Consider the following 15,305-nt stretch of genomic DNA (forward strand, 5'->3'; position numbering starts at 1 on the left):
ATAGGCAATTAAATATTTAAAACAGTTAAAACCTTAAAACCAATAAACATTCCAGTTACATATAAAACAGACGTCTGGCAAGCTACATTGAGTTCTCATCTTAGCTAGGTGTAGGCTAACCGGAAGAGGGTCGTCTTACAGGCCCTGCGGAACTGAACAAGGTCCCGCAGGGCCCTCACCTCCTCCGGAGGTGGATCTCCTGGAATGACACGATCTTTTCTGACGACAGCGACCAAGCCACTTGTGGGAAGGGCGGGATAGAAGTCACCAAATAAATAAAAATAAAGATGAACTAGACTAGATGACCTTGAGAGTCCCTTCCAACTCGTATGATTCGATGGAAATAGCAGCTTTGGAGGGTGGCCTTGAGGGCATTCGGCCTAGGATTGCCAAATTCAATTCAAAAAATATTTGGGGACTTTGGGGGTGGAGCCAGAACACTTTGGAGGTGGAGCCAGGAGCAAGGTTGTGACAAGCATCATTGAACTCCAAAGGGAGTTCTGGCCATCACATTGAAAGGGACCGCACACATAAGAACATAATATATATATATATATATATATATATATATACACACACACACACACACTGTGGCTAATAGCCACTGATGGACCTCTGCTCCATATTTTTATCTAACCCCCTCTTGAAGATGGCCATGCTTGTGGCCGCCACCACCTCCTGTGGCAGTGAATTCCACATGTCACCAAAGGGTGATTAACATGTGGAATTCACTGCCACAGGAGGTGGTGGCGGCCACAAGCATGGCCATCTTCAAGAGGGGGTTAGATAAAAATTAAATGTCTTCCCTCCTCTGGAAATAATGAAGGATAGGGGCACCTTCTTTGGGGGTTCATTGGACCCCCTGGTCCAATTCTTTTTGAAACTTGGAGGATATTTTGGGGAGAGGCACTGGATGCTATGCTTAACATTTGGTGCTTCTACCTAAAAAAAAACCAGCCCCCCCCAGCCCCAAATAGCTGCAGATCAATTATCCATTATACCCTATGGGAATCGGTCTCCATAGGGAATAATGGAGTTCCCAGCAGACATTTCCCTTCCCCCCCTTCCTCTTTTTGATGACCCTGAAGCAGGGTGGGGGGGAAGGGCCTCCAAACCAGGGATCTTCTGCCCCCACCTGGGGATTGTGAGCAGCACAGTGGCAACACAGTACCGATCTGCAACCAAAAAAACAACTTGTGTTAAGAATGACTCACTTTCCAGAAAATAGAAAATTACATTTCATTTACAAGATGCTACAACAGCAAATTCATTCATACCAAAATATCAAAAGGTTAAAAAGAAAGTCCCTTAACAATAGTCCAATCCACTGGGCGACTCTGAAGAAACTTTTTACTTTCCAATGGGTGTATCACTCCAAATTCTTTCGCAGAGCAGAGGCCAGCCTCCGATATCGGCTATAAAGGCTAAATCACCTTCACGCGATCGCCAGCTTGTCCTCACGGTTCACTGTTTCCAGCTTTTTCATAAACCGATCCAAAATCCTATGAATGGAAATTTAGCAACAGACACCATAGCATCTTGTAAATGAAATGTGTCCTTTTCTATATTCTGGAAAGTGAGACATTTCTTAACACAGTTGTTTTTTGGTAGCCCACCTGGGGATTGGCAACCCTAATTCGGCCTCAGTGAGATCCCTCCCCCACCCCCCCCACGATCGCCAGGATCTGGCTCTCAACCCGGAACCGGCAAGCTTTCCCCTATCCTGCCCGGCCTCGCCATGCCAGTCGCAGGAACGGGTCATGTGGTTCGGGGGAGGGAGTCATGTGACCGGCTTCCTTTGGGTCTGGCATAAATGCAGCGTGGCCGGGCGGAACCGTTTGCCAGTCGCGGAGGGAGAATTGCTCAGGGTAAGGGCACCGTCTTGGAGGGAGGGTTTGGGCGCGCGGGTGCCTTTTTTGGGGGGTGCTTAGGGGCGACGAGAAGGAGGGCTCTGCTGCTTCTGCAGCCGCTTTGCTGCTTGCAAAGAGAGGCGGCCGGTTTCCTTGAGAGGCGCTGACGCAGGCTTCCAAGCCCACAATGGCATTGGGAGGCTTCACACGAGAGCCTCGCATGGTTGTGGAAGAACGAAGAGATCCTCCTGGGCGGTGAACGGGTCGTTTGGCAACGGCACACGCTGCCTCCTTGGCGGTGGCGCCCTGCCCGCCTGACCTGGGGAGTGCAGCCGGCGCTCTTGAGCATTCCCCGTCGTTCTTGCTAAGCCTCGCGAAGAAGTGGGTGATCTCTTGGCGGCAGCCGGGGTTAGGGGAGGCTGGTGATTAATAGCTTCCATATCGCTGCAGCGGTGGGGCGTTTGTGTGTATATGTGTGCGTAAGCATGCGTGTATGTAAGATCGCGGTTCGGCTAAAAAGCTGAGTTTGTGCTGAGATTGAAACCCAGGGCCTCCCAAGTGACAGGGCTTTTTTTTGTACCTTTGCATATTTTCACGCACCCCTGATGTAGGCATGTAGCCAGTCCCCCAGGAGCTTACAGTAGGCCCTGCACGAAGAGCGCTGTAAGCTCTTGGAGGATTGGCTACATCAGGGTGTGTGGCCTAATATGCAAATGAGTTCCTGCTGCCCCAAAAGCCCTGGTTTCATGCGCGTCCCATCCACAGGGTTTATAACAGGGGGGGGGGGTCCTAGTAGAAAAGGGCAAGAAATCTAGTAGCGACTTTAACAAAACTGGTGGCGGGGGTATGAGTCATTGCTCACTTCTTGAGGTACAACTAGAATGTGGGTTCATTTGCCCTTATATCTTGGAGTGATTTCAGAGGCCGCCCTGAGTCCGCTTGTGGAGGGGGGGGGGAGAGATAGAAAACTAAAGTAATAAATAAATAGCAGGCGTGATTGGATTAGGCGTGCTATGCAGAGGGGTAGTCGGTATGGAGAACTCGGCATTGGCGATGAGACGGGAATCCTGTATCATAGTTCAGTCCAGGAGGATGCATTGTCTTGGGCTTCATTATCGGTTCCAATTAAGTCTCTCTTTGAAATTCCTTTGTAAGAGAACTGCTGCTCTCAGGTCAGGAACTGAATGTCCTGGAAGGTTAAAATAGCCCTCCATGGTTTTGACTGTTGTGGCACCTGATGGCATAAGTCACATTAGGGGATGAGCGGAAGAATGAACCAGAGAGAGTATGGCTGAATCGGAGTCCAGGGATGTTGTTGCTGGGATCTGTATGAGTGTAAATAAAAAACCACTGAAAGAAAAGTTCCCCTGTGCAAGCACCAGTCATTTCTGACTGGTGTGACGTCGCATCACAACGTTTTCACGGCAGACTTTTTATGGGGTGGTTTGCCATTGCCTTCCCCAGTCATCTACACTTTCCCCCCAGCAAGCTGGGGACTCATTTTACCGACCTCGGAAGGATGGAAGGCTGAGTCAACCTTGAGCCGGCTACCTGAATCCAGCTTCCGCCGGAATCAAACTCAGGCCATGAGCAGAGCTTAGGACTGCAGTACTTCAGCTTTACCACTCTGCGCCATGGGGCTGCTTAAAAAACCGCTAAGAGACACCATAAATTTTAAACAAGCAGACAGTGTAATGTAGAGGTCATGGTGTTCTGACCAAGCTTGCACATAGAACTTCAAATAAACAAGAGCGTGTAGCAAAAAGATATTCACAGAAGACAGTTCAAAAACAGGCTTTCCAATCACAAAGGAGTAACAATATCCCAGTATTTAGTTCATAGAACTAAAGGAAGCCCTTCCAAAGACGTTTGTTCTAGATATCAAGACATTTCATCCGTCTTTCTTCAGTTTGGAGGCTTCTTTATCACTGGAACCCAATCTTTACAATACATTCATAGAAGACAACAGGGCTCAAAACATAACTGTTAGATTTCCAGGTTCTTTCTATAGATGCTCTATACGAGAGCAAAGTTGGCATGTTCATTTGTTAAAGGCCTTGGTACCAGAGTCCATGTTACTGTTAAGGAGTTGATCATTGTGGGTTTTAGGTCAGCAGGTAGTAAGCAGGAAAAGGTCCCCCCCACCCGAGCCTGTGTGAGGGAAGTGTCACTAACCAGTGTGGGCTGTAGGTCCTTAATATATTGAACTGGCTTAAGTAGTGAGCTGTACGTGACTACCAGTAGTGTTCTGTTGCCATTTTGTTTGGGCACGTCTTGTAGCAAGCTGTCTCTGGGTATAATTCTGGCCTTTTCAGTCATCTTTCTCACAATATCAGGAGGATATTGTAATTGCAAAAAATGCAATCACAAAAGCGAATATCTCTGGTGTAGCGGTTAAGTGCGCGAACTCTTATCTGGGAGAACCGGGTTTGATTCCCCACTCTTCCACTTGTACCTGCTGGAATGGCCTTGGGTCAGCCATAGATCTGGCAGAGTTGTCCTTGGAAGGGCAGCTTCTGGGAGAGCTCTCTCCGCCCCACCCACCTCACAGGGTATCTCTTGTGGGGGAGGAAGATAAAGGAGATTGTGAACCGCTCTGAGTTTCGGAGTGGAGGGCGGGATATAAATCCAATTTCTTCTTTTCCTCTTCCTCCTCCTCTTTCTTCTTCCATCTGAGTGGTTGGAGCAGATGCAGCTATTGCATAGGACTTAACTATAGACAACTGATTGTTTGATATGGTCAGGATGGTAGGTGGAGGCATGGAGAGCAAGCAGGTGAGGTGCAGGAAGATTGGAGGTGGGCAAATGTTGTCCCCATCTTCAAGAAGGGAAGGAGGATTCAGGTAACTACCAACCAGTGTCCCCTCTAAGCTGAGTTAGTGTGAGCTAGCTCATAATTTTTTAGCCTCCAGCTCACACATTCTTGTCTTAGCTCGGGAAAAATGGCCCCAGAGCAAACTAATTGACACAGTGGCTCACAACTTTAATGCCAGTAGCTCATAAAGTAGAATTTTTGCTCACAAGACTTCACAGCTTAGACGGGATGTTGCTACCTTGACGTCTATCCCTGGAAATGTTTTAGAAGAAACCATCAAACAATCAGTCCTGGAACATTTAAAAAGGACGGCTGTGATCATAGAATCCTAGAGTTGGAAGGGACCTCCAGGGTCATCTAGTCCAACCCCCTGCACAATGCAGGAAACTCACAGATAAATTCACAGGATTTTCATTGCTGTCAGATGGCCATCTAGCCTCTGTTTAAAAACCTCCAAGGAAGGAGAACCCACCACCTCCCAAGGAAACCTGTTCCACGGAGGGACCACTCTTAACGGTCAGGAAGTTCTTCCGAACGTTGAGCCGGAAACTCTTTCGATTTAATTTCAACCTGCTGGTTCTGGTCCTACCTTCTGCAGCCACAGAAAACAATTCCATACCATCCTCTATAGGACAGCCCTTCAACCACTTGAAGATGGTGATCCTATCACTTCTCAGCTGCCTCCTCTCCAGGTTACACCTGGAGTATTGTGTTCAGTTTTGGGCACCACAATTTAAGGAGGATATAAACAAGCTGGAGCATGTCTTGAGGAGGGCAATAAAGATGGTGAGGGGTCTAGAGACCAAGTCTTATGAGGAAAGGTTGAAGGAGCTGGGTAAGTTTAGCCCGGAGAAGAGACAATTGAGAGGTGATATGATTATGATCTTCAAGTTCTTGAAGGGCTGTCATCTAGAGGATGGTGTAGAGTTGTTTTCTATGGCCCTAGATTTACAGGGGTAGGGAACGTTGGCTCTCCAGGTGTTTTTTGCCTACAACTCCCATCAGCCCCTGCCAGCATGGCCAGTGGCTGGGGCTGATGGGAGTTGTAGGCAAAAAACATTTGGAGAGCCAACGTTCTCTACCCCTGACCCAGAAGGTTGGGCTGGAACCAACCAGTTGAAATCACAAGAGTTTTTGACTAAGCATTAGGAAGAACTTCCTGACAGAGCAGTTCCTCAGTGCAACAGGTTTCCTCTGGAGGTGGTGGGCTCTCATTCTTTGGATGGCCATCTGACAGGTGAAAGAACTGATAAAAGGAAATCCTTCACCCAAAGGGTGATGAACACATGGAATTCACTGCCACAGGAGGTGGTGACGGCTGCCAGCACAGACAGCTTCAAGAGGGGATTGGATAAACATATGGAGCAGAGGTCCATCATTGGCTATTAGCCACAGCGTATTGTTGGAACTCTCTGTCTGGGGCAGTGATGCTTGGTATTTTTGCTGCTTGGGAGGGCAACAGTGGGAAAGTTTCTAGTGTCCTGGCCCCACTGATGGACATCCTGATGGCACCTGGTTTTTTTGGCTAGTGTGTGACACAGAGTGTTGGACTGGATGGGCCATTGGTCTGATCCAACATGGCTTCTCTTTATGTTCTTATGATATGTCTTGGTACAGTTTAATAGCCATTCATGGGCCTGATTCTCTTTTCCCTGCCCTGGCGTGAGTTCAGTCTGAGTTGCAAGCACAAGCTCAAAGGGCCGAATTACCTGAACCCGCAGGTGCGATTTGCTGCTGGAACGTACGGTGCTCACCAAGAGTCTTGGTAAACTTGTGGAGGAGAAGTAGGTCAGTGGCTCTTAGATGCAATGGGAAAATGGAGGCTACACGTACAGAGGCAGGGTACCTCTCAACAGTGGATGTTGCGTATAAGCAGCAGGGGAGGGCTGTTTCTGTGTGTGCCTGTCTGTGGGCTTTTTGGGCAGCTGTGGCTGGCCGCTTTGGGAAAGAAGATGCTGGGCTAGGTGGATCTTAGCTTGAATCTCACTTGCACCTTTTTATAGCTTGGGAAGCTGCTGCTTAGGCGGGGTGCAGCGTTCCTTCCCTCTAAGCTGAGTTAGTGTGAGCTAGCTCGCAGGTTTTTAGCTTCTGGCTCACACAGTTTTGTCTCAGCTCAGGAAATACGGCCCCAGAGCCAACTAATTTCTGCAGGAGCTCACAACTTTAATGCTAGTAGCTCACAAATTACAATTTCTGCTCACAAGACGCCACAGCCTGGAGCAGGGGTGTCAGACTCATTTGTTATGAGGGTTGGATCTGACCTAAAAGAGACCTTGTTGGGCAGGGCCATGTCGGGTTGGGCGGGGCCATGTGTGTACCTATTTAAGATTAGGTAGCAGAGATCGAAAAGAGCCCTGTGGCACAAACCGGTAAAGCTGCAGAATTGCAGTCCTAAGTTCTGCTCATGACCTGAGTTCGATCCCAGTGGAAGCTGGGTTCAGGTAGCCGGCTCGAGATTGACTCAACCTTCCATCCTTCCAAGGTCGGTGAAATGAGTACCCAGCTTGCTGGAAGGAAAGTGTAGATGACTGGGGAAGTCTGCCATGAAAACATTATGAAAGCAACATCACCCCAGAGTTGGAAACGACTGGTGCTTGCATAGGGGACCTTTCCTTTCCTTTCCCTTCTCTCTGAATCAGAGACTCAGTGGCTTGCAATCTCCTATATCTTCTCCCCCCACAACAGACACCCTGTAAGGTCGAGGGGGCTCTCACAGCAGCCACCCTTTCAATTATTATTATTTTTTTTTTATTATTAATTTTTATTTGTATCCCGCCCTCCCCGCCTAGGCAGGCTCAGGGCGGCTAACAACATTCAATAGGACATAATATAAATACAGTAATTAAAACACATAAAACACATTAAAATTATAAAACAGCATAAAAAATTTTAAACAACACTAATCCAGCATATATAGTCCATAACATATATAATCTATAGTTTAACGACAGCAGAGATGTTCCGGGCGCTGTTACATATTTAAATAGTGGCAAGAATAATTGAAGAATCACTTTATTGGATCCTCCGTTCAGTCATCCTCTGTCAGCATTCTGAGAAAGCCTGCCTAAAGAGGATGGTCTTGCAGGCCCTGCGGAACTGATCTAAGTTCCGCAGGGCCCGCACCTCCTCCGGGAGTTGATTCCACAGGCTGGGGGCTGCCACGGAGAAAGCCCGTGCCCGTGTGGTCTGTAATTTTGCCTCCCTTGGCCCAGGGACAGTCAGCTTGTTCTTCCCTGCTGACCTCAGTGCTCTTTGGGGCTCGTATGGGGAGAGACGGTCCTTCAGGTAGGCAGGTCCTCAGCCATATAGGGCTTTAAAGGTAATGACCAGCACTTTGTAGCGAACCCGGTATGTAACTGGCAGCCAGTGCAGTTCGCGCAGCTTTGGCTGTATATGCTCCCATTTCGGGAGTCCTAATAACAGCCTGGCCGCTGCGTTCTGCACTAGCTGCAGCTTCCGGGTTCGACACAAAGGCAGCCCCATGTAGAGGGCATTACAGTAGTCCAATCTTGAGGTGACCGTCGCATGGATCACTGTTGCTAGGTCCCGGCGCTCTAGGAAAGGAGCCAACTGCCTTGCCCGCTTCAGATGAAAAAATGCCGACTTGGCAGTGGCAGCTACCTGGGCCTCCATCGATAGTGAAGGCTCCAGTAAGGGCAACCTCTGGCTTTTTCCTTCCTTTCCCAGGAGCCTCAGCCAATAGAAGGAAGAGAGGCTTGGCTCAATAGCTCTGCTGTGTGAGAGAGCCTGGAAAAACAACCTCTGCCCCTCCTCTTCCTCCCCAAGGGAGAAGCCTCAGCCAATGGAGAAAATAGAGGCTTTGCTCTGTAGCTCCTGTGCAATTGAACAAGCCTTGCAAAGCAAGCTGTTACGCAGAAGGAAGCAAGAGAGAGGGAGTAGGAAGCAGATGACAGTTAGTTGCTCAGGGGCCTGATAAGAGTTCTCCATGGGCCTGATTTGGCCCCCAACCTGACACCCCTGTATGGTCTTAAGGAGAGAGTAAGCCGTGGGGAGTTTATCTGTTTGAACAATTTTGGGACAACTGTTATAGATTATTTTCTTACCTCTGCTGATTTAATGGATCTGGTAAGCTATCTTGAAGTGGGGAAAACTATTGCTAGCAATCATATGCCCTTAACTTTTAATAATAAGTTTATGTAATAATTTTGGTGCCCAATATAGTTATCCAGTGCATTTCTGTGAAGACCATAACAAATTGAGAGCAATAAAATGGAGTTTTGAAAACTATCCTTTGTAGAACTTTGATGTTCTCGGATAAATGTCGTGCTCTGAAGAGAGAAATTACTGTAGGATTTTGTGTGTATGGTAGCTGTGTATGTTGTGTGTATGTTGCCTGCCTAGAAACAAGAGATAAGGTCCTGTGGAGATAAGGTCCTGAAACCTACAAAAATAGCTGGTTTAATCTTGTGTGCGCCTAAAATTTTTTTTGCTATCAGGCACTTACAGAATACAGGTGTGTTTTATCTCTTCGATTACATCACATGCTTTTCTTTTCAGAGTAATTGGAACTTTGCTGAATTACTAGAGTGACCCCCTGTCTGACCAGCTGAAATTAGTTTTCTGAATTCTCAGATGAAAAATAGAAAGAATCCCTGGTGTCAATTTAATTTCTTTTGAACTCTCCAAAGCCAAGTTTCTCATGATGGAAGGATATATTGGTGACTGTATTCACTCAGATAAATGGAACAGGTGTAGAATTGCCAGGTGCTCACATTCTGCTGGCGGGCGGGGGGAGGGTAGGAGGAAGCCTTTGAGGAGGGGCTTTGCCCCAATTGCATGGAAGTGATGTCATCATGTTGGCCATGTTGCGCGGGATGCTGTGGTTGAGGGCAGAACTCTGTTAAATTTGCCCTCAAACCAAAGCATCCTCACTTGACATCGCTGAGATGATGTTGTCTCTTCCATGTGATGTCATTGTGTTGGTGACATTGCACCGTGACATCACTGGGGGCGGGGTTTCCCCTGCCAGTTTGGTGGCCGGCCGGGGGAAGGAGCATACTGTTCTTAAACAATTAATATATAAGCAAGTGTTGCGGGGGGGGGGGGGGGTCCTTGCTGCTGCCTTTGTGGTTTTGAAGGTTGCCCTTGGTACTTGATTGTAGCACAAGCTAAAACTAACATTTATTGAGAAGAGACTGCTGGTTTTGATTGAGATTCTGATCTCATCCCACAAATCCACTGTGGGTTAGATGGACGACTTTTCAACATAAGAACATAAGAGAAGCCATGTTGGATCAGATCAATGGCCCATCCAGTCCAACACTCTGTGTCACTGAGTGGCCAAAAAACCATCAGGAGGTCCATCAGTGGGGCCAGGACACTAGAAGCCCTCACACCATTGCCCCTCCCAAGTATCAAGAAATGATTCTGCCATAGTTTTTACACCTAACAGAGTAGCACTAGGAATGTTAATTTTAATTGGAATGTTTTTAAGTGAATGTGATTTTAAAACCTGTTGTATAATTTATTGTATGGATCGATGTTGTTAGCCGCCCTGAGCCTGCTTCGGCGGGGAGGGCGGGATATAAATAAAATAAAATATTATTATTATTATTATTATTATTATTATTATTATACAGAGCATCACTTGCCCCAGACAGAGAGTTCCTTATATACCACTGATGGACCTCTGCTCCATATGTTTATCCAATCCCCTCTTGAAGCTGGCTATGCTTGTAGCCGCCACCACCTCCTGTGGCAGTGAATTCAACGTGTTAATCACCCTTCGGGCGAAGAAGGACTTCCTTTTATCCGTTCTAACCCGACTGCTCAGCAATTTCATTGAGTGCCCACAAGTTCTCGTCTTGTGAAAAAGGGGGAAAAGTACTTTACAGCTGGGAGTGCATCAGTGGTGTGTGCTGGCCCCTTTATTATTTAATTTATATATCAGCAATATAGTATCTGTCGTCTCTGCCCAGGGCTGTTATTTTCCATCCACCGCTAACGTTAAAAGTTTCCATCCTACTTTTTGATGCTGGTGCAGTTTTTCTATCAAGAGCAACCTCAGGACTGTCCTCTCCGACCAAGGCTTTTGTCTCTTACTGTCTGGAAGAACGCCTTATAGTTAAAAAATCCAAAATCATTGGTGTTTTTGGGGGGTGGGGGAGAGGAAATTCCAAGTACAGCACAAGTGGAAAATTCATGGTAAAGTGATATTGAGGAGGTCCCCTATTTTAAATACTTAGGGGTCTGGTTTGACCCGAGATTAACTTGGTCAGTGGAAGCTGCTCATGTTAAAAGACTGGCTACTGTGGTGTCAGTTGTTATTTGTCATTTCCTTTGTTCAGGACTTGTTTTTTGTAGCAGGAACTCCTTTGCATATTAAGCCAAACACCCCTGATATAGCCAAGAACTTACAATAGGCCCTGTAAGAAGAGCCCTGCAAGCTCCAGGAGGATTGGCTACATCAGTGGGGTGTGGCCTAATATGCAAAGGAGTTCCTGCTACAAAAAAGCCCGGCTTTTATTCATCTGGGGCTCAATATACCCAGCTGCCGTCAAACTTTTTAACGCCAAGGTGGCCGTGCAAAGTTTACACGGGGCTGGTATCTGGTTTGACAAAACAGGAGACTCCTTCGATTCGTAGGCTCTTACATTCCACCTGCATGTCGTGGAATTTCTTTTGGGTCGCGGAATTTCTTTTGCGTGTTGCGGAATTTCTTTTCTTTTTGGTTCTCTTATGAAAATGGCCATAAGGGGTCCAAGCTATCCAGCCCTATCAAGCACTTCAGCTGAGAGAGCTACTAGAAAGTAGGTGAAAGGTACAAGTTGCGGGCCCTACGGGACATTAGCCAATTCCATAGGGCGTGCAAAACCGCCCTCTTCCGGCTAGCCTTCCAAGATGAAACCTGAAATGAACACCATGCCATCACTAACATCAACAATTGAGCTAGCAATAAGATAAGATTATTTTAGATTGATTTTAGATTTTTATATTATGTAAATTTAATGGTAATTTTAAATGGTACTGAATGTATAATTGTTTTATTGTTTAACATGGCTTTTGCCACACTCTGTAAGCCGCCCTGAGCCTACCTCGGTGGGGAGGGCGGGGTATAAATAAAAATTTTTTATTATTATTATTATAAGTTATCGGAGGGCAATCTTAGCCTTCAGTGTTTTGATTTGGCAGCATTATCGTTGATGTTAAGAGGTATGAGAAGATGACGATAAAGACAACTGCCCTGTTGGAAGATGTGAGAGACCATCTGTTGATGCAAGTGGAAATTGATGACGTATACGATAAGATAAGATGAAATAGAGATAAGTGATGCCAGTTTCCTTGGGAAAACTCTTTATAACCCTGGGATTTTGTGAAAAAGTTGCTGGTCTGCACTATAGACAGGAGACTGTCTCTATGCTGGTCGTGCCAGATAAAATGGGACTTTGGGACTTAGACGCTAATCAAGAAAATGTAGACTTAACAGGGTGTAGTGCCTGGTTAGAGAGCCAGTTTTTTGTAGTGGTTAAGCGCGCACTCTTATCTAGGAAAACCGGGTTTGATTCCCCACTCCTCTGCTTGCAGCTGCTGGAATGGCCTTGGGTCAGCCATCGCTCTCGCAGGAGTTGTCCTTGAAAAGGCAGCTGCTGCGAGAGCCCTCTCAGCCCCACCCACCTCACAGGGTGTCTGTTGTGGGGGAAGAAGATATAGGAGACTGTCAGCCACTCTGAGTCTCTGATTCAGAGAGAAGGGTGGGGTATAAATCTGCAATAATTCTTCTTCTTCACCCCACTGGCTTGTTGAACCTCACCCCACTGGCTTGTTGAGCCTCACTGTATAAAGGAAGATAGGCTTAGCTCAGTAGCTCTGCTGTGCAACTGAGAGAGCCTGGGAAAGCTGCTTCTGCTGCTCCTTCTTCCCCTTCTCCCTCTTTCTCCTCCTCCTTCTCCCTGTGACGTAGGTGGAGTTGAGAGAGCTCCAACAGAAACTGCTCTTGAGAGGAACAGCTCTGCGAGAACTTGTAAATCCCGATTCCCGCCTCACCGCGGAATTCCAAATTATCTGAGCTAAACTGGGACAACCATTTCTTGAAGCTCAGGCTTCGCTGAAGGCTTTCCCCCTTAAGGTTAAAATTATACACCCTGAAATCTAAGGGTGTTTCCTTGGTTAGTCAGAGAGAACTTTTCTTTCCCACTGGGATAAACTTGCTGAGCAGTAACTACAGTTCTCAGTGTTTCCTTGGACTCCCTTTATACAGTTTCCAGACTGGAAACCTTAAGAATAATTAAGAAATGTTTATTTAAATATGATTATAACATTGCTGTGATGTAATGTTCCTTTAATCGGAGCAGTCTTCCAACACTGGTGTAAAGTATTACCTTGGTTTTACTGGCAGCCAGTAATCGACTCGTCCTGATTTTGTGTGCAGCCTTCTTTGGGGAGGTGTCTTGAGATGTTAATAAACTAAATTGTTTGCTTCTTTTGGACACCTGCACATTACTTGAGTATTCTCTACACCCTCTTATATATAAGACGTTACATTGCAAGTACAATCTGTACAGCACAACATGTTTGTTCTACTCAGTTTATTGGTATTTTTCCACCCGGAGAGGCCCGTGATTTCTTCTCATATTTGACTGTGCCTTGCTATAGGCATGCGTTTATTTTAGTGTACCTTAATGCCCTACCAACTAGAGTTTCGCAAAGGAGGTATCTGATAGAGTACGGGCCTGTGGCTCAGGTAGTATAGACACCCTGTATCATGTTTGTTTGTTTTAATAATTTTTTTTTTATTTTGTAAGATAACTCATGTTGTTTCTCCATCTTACATGCCTACGATATCTTAAGAACATAAGAGAAGCCGATGTTGGATCAGGCCAACGGCCATCAAGTCCAACCCTCTGTGTCACACAGTGGCAAAAAAATTTATATACACACATACACTGTGGCTAATAGCCACTGATGGACAGTGCTCCATATTTTTATCTAAACCCCTCTTGAAGGTGGCTAACTTGTGGCCGCCACCACCTCCTGTGGCAGTGAATTCCACATGTTAATCACCCTTTGGGTGAAGAAGTACTTCCTTTTATCCGTTTTAACCTGTCTGCTCAGCAATTTCATCGAATGCCCACGAGTTCTTGTATTGTGAGAAAGGGAGAAAAGTACTTCTTTCTCTGCTTTCTCCATTCCATGCATTATCTTGTAAACCTCTATCATGTCACCCGCAGTCCGACGTTTCTCCAAGCTAAAGAGTCTTACATTCATATTACAGATCCATCAATTACCTCCCTCTCTCCCTCCCCCCACCCCTCCCAAATTGGCCATTATAGAACCCATTTATATTTTCAACCACATGCACCCCCTTCGGAGCCTGAGCCTTCTTGCGTTATTGGCCCCTCCTGTTTTTACCCATCCTATATATTTATACCACCTTTCTTTAATTTCTTCAATCTTTTTCTCTCCTTGCTTTCCTTGTTTTCGTATTGATAATATATCTGACTGAATCCATTTGTATAAATAAACTGTTCCATTTTATCCAAAGTCCATTTCGTGGTATCTTTCCAACCAAATGCTATCACAGCCTGGGCTGCCAAAATCATAGCCTAAATATCTTCTGGAAAGGCTTATCCACTTTAGGGCCCCCCAATATTCCCATAAATAACACCTTCCCGAAAGTTTCACTTTAACTTTACACACTTCTTGCACTTTTCCCAAAATCTTCTGCCCAAATTCCGCCCGCTTTTGAACACTCCCACCATAAACGCACATAATGTCCCTTCTCCTTTTTTGCAGTGCCAACAATTGGATCTCAATCCCTTAATCATATATGCTAGTTGAGCTGGTGTTTTATACCATTTCCAAATTAATTTCATTTCTAATTCTCTAAATTTTTCCAATCTCATATCGATAATATTTCTCATTACTTATCTCCTGTTCCGATAGTTCTACATCTTTCTCCCACTTCGACACCCTGTATCATGTGACGTTTGAATGCAATATGTTTCTGAGCCTAGAAATATTTTAATTCTTCTTTGCTCCAAAATATAGATCATATGGAGACATTACCTCTTTATTAGAAACAACAGCAGACCTAATCACTCGTTCAGCTGCAAAATTTTATGCTTCGGTAATTGATTCTCCGCTGCCATTCAAATGGAGTCTAATTTTCACTATATTTTTTGTAACTGCCTAAAACTAATAAGCTTAAGAAGCAATATGAGGTGGGTGAAGGAGGAGGAGGATTGGATTTATACTCCATCCTTTGTTAACCAAAGGAGTCTCAGAGCGGCTTACAAATCTCCTTCCCTGCCCACAAACAGACACCCTGTGAGATAGGTGGAGCTGAGAGAGCTCTCACAGCACTGCTCCTTGCGAGGACAACTCTAGCAAACTAGTGCTGACCCCAGGTCACACAGCGGTGCTAAGAGGAGGCATGGGGAATCAAACTCAGGTTCTCCCCAGATAAGAGTCCACGTGCACTTAACCACTACACCCAAACTGGCTCTCTGAAGGTAGCTATGTTAAATCTCCTCAGTGCTCACACTGAGGCTACCTTCCTAAAGGTTTGAACATGGCTTGGTAAGTTACTTGAAGCAAGGTAATGACACATTATGACTTGCTAGGTGGTCACCGTTTATGGAACCGCATCCAGTGATGTTGCATGCCATGGAGTGATGTTG

At 46.0% G+C, this 15,305-nt stretch overlaps 1 protein-coding gene across 1 annotated transcript in view; it reads left to right on the plus strand.

Annotated features, from left to right (window-relative positions):
* Positions 1 to 1,840: 1,840 nt before the first annotated feature.
* The window catches only part of LOC132583609 (lysosomal acid glucosylceramidase-like), a 99,144-nt gene continuing 85,679 nt past the window's right edge, over positions 1,841 to 15,305 (plus strand). Inside the window, 1 exon segment of the mRNA XM_060255233.1 lies at positions 1,841 to 1,868. The gene's annotated coding sequence lies outside the window, so the exon portion shown is untranslated.

Source organism: Heteronotia binoei, chromosome 1 (assembly GCF_032191835.1).
Source record: "Heteronotia binoei isolate CCM8104 ecotype False Entrance Well chromosome 1, APGP_CSIRO_Hbin_v1, whole genome shotgun sequence".
Lineage (NCBI taxonomy): Eukaryota > Metazoa > Chordata > Lepidosauria > Squamata > Gekkonidae > Heteronotia > Heteronotia binoei.